We start from the raw sequence: 2,093 nt of genomic DNA on the forward strand, positions 1-2,093 counted from the left end.
GACATCCATATAATTCTACCATCTGGATAGAAATGAGCTGTAGAATAGAACTGCATAATGAGCTCATCATTCCATTTGGTAAGCTTCTGTCCCACAAACTCATCAACTCCACAAGCTTTGAAGCTTTCATGCACTCCTGGGAAATAGTCTTCATTCTCATCAATGAATTCCCAATCAACCCACTTCATATCACAGACTATAGGTTTCTTGTCAAGCAGAATGGTCTCATAGAAATCCCGTTATTCCTTGGTGTGGAACCTACAATCCACAGCAGTCCTCCTCCTTACAACATAGAGATCAGACTGTCTCCAAAGTCTCAGTCCAGCATCCTTCCTGATGTTCATATCCTCAGCCACTGGATGAGTGTCATTGTGTTCTGGAATCTTCGGTTTCAGTTTTCTCGGCACTTGGGCTTCTGCATCTTCTTCTTCAACTTCAGGCACCGGGGCCTTGTTCTTCTCTTCAGCTGGAATGTTCTTGGTGCTTCTCTTGGGCTTAGAAGGCTTTTGAGTTTGAGCTGCAGCCTTGGGGGCAGTCTTGGGCTTTGAAGTGGCAGCCCCTGACTTAATGGCATCCCCCATAAGCTTCTGGGACTTGGGTGCTGGTGCATCATCCCCTTCCTCTTCCTCTTCTTATGGATCTCTCATTATAGATGATCTACCAATGACTCTGGCAGTGGTCTTCTTGACCCTCTCTTTCCTTTTCTTTCCCTCTCTAGCAGCCTCTTCAGTTGGCTTAGGGATTTCAGCAGTTGAGGCTCTGGCCTTTAGGGTTGGCACCCTCTTGGCAGGGGTCTTCTTGTGCAATCCAGGCTTAGTTGTTGTAGCAGTACGATATTCTTTCTTCAGCACTTTCTTTTTGGAGCTAACTTCCTCCTCAACAACCACACAGTCCTCATCTTCAGAATCTGAGGTTTTCTTCTTCCTTGTTCTGGTGGCTTCCTTGGGCAAGTTACTGGGAGTGCTCCTGCTGCCCTCATCATAGCTGCTTGAGGGACTAGTGCCCTCACTCATGTGCACTTGCTCTTCTGACTTGTTCTGACTATCACTTTGGTCAGACATCCTGGCAATTAAACTGACAGCAAACCCTGTGAATAGATATAGATGAGGTAGAATAGATTAGCATCACAAAGTGCAGAGTTTTTGCAAAACAAATGAGTCAAAAACTTAGTTTTAGTTTTCCAAACAAATCATTTCGGAGCTACCGATTTGTTAAACTCGGTGATACCGAAGCAACTGTTGGATTCTAAACTAGTGAACTCGGTCAAACCGAGTCACAGTTTGGTGGCTCCGAGATTGTTAGGGTTTCACAGGGAACCAAATTCGGTCGCACCGATTTGCAATTTTCAGTCAGACCGAAAAGCGCATGTGCAATGGCCTAAGCCAAATCGGTGGGACCGATTTCTACAACTCGGTCGGTCCGAGATGAGTTCGGCGGAGACATAGCCTAAATTTTCGAATCAAACCTAACCTAAAGGGAGTTTCTCTGGATTGATTGATTTCATATGTGGTAATGATCATGGCAAAGCAATGTGCTAGGAATCGGAGTAAGGAATTTAGCACGCAAGATCGAACTCATACCCTAGTTTGGCAGGAGTTTGCTACGGCGACAATGGCGAGGCAGAATCCCATTGACGGCGACAGAAACCAGCGATGGGAAGTCGCTGGCGACGAGGAGATGATCCGAAGATCTGAGGCGGCAGAGCAGGACACGTGCGGGCTGGGGAGGTTTGAAGAAATTTCCAAAATCTCACCCGTGGGTATATATATCCTGACCCTGTCGGTGTGACCAAGTGGAACAACTCGGTAGCACCGAGATGCAGAATCGCAAGCGGTTACTGCAACTCAGTGTGACCGAAAAGTTCAGATCGGTTGCACCGAGATTGAAAACCTAGATCAACTTAGTGAACTCGGTGTGACCGAAATGGATGGATCAGTCAGACCGAAATGCACGGAGAGGTTTTGGAAGTTTAAGTCTATGACAAATCGGGGACTCCGAGTGCTCCTCACATAGAGTGGTTCGAATCTTACTTGATCAAACTTTGTGATGTAGCATGAATAGAGTTTGAGACAAGAAAATCATAGATAGCTAGA

The sequence above is a fragment of the Triticum urartu genome, chromosome 3 (assembly GCF_003073215.2).
Source record: "Triticum urartu cultivar G1812 chromosome 3, Tu2.1, whole genome shotgun sequence".
NCBI classification, from domain to species: Eukaryota; Viridiplantae; Streptophyta; class Magnoliopsida; order Poales; family Poaceae; genus Triticum; species Triticum urartu.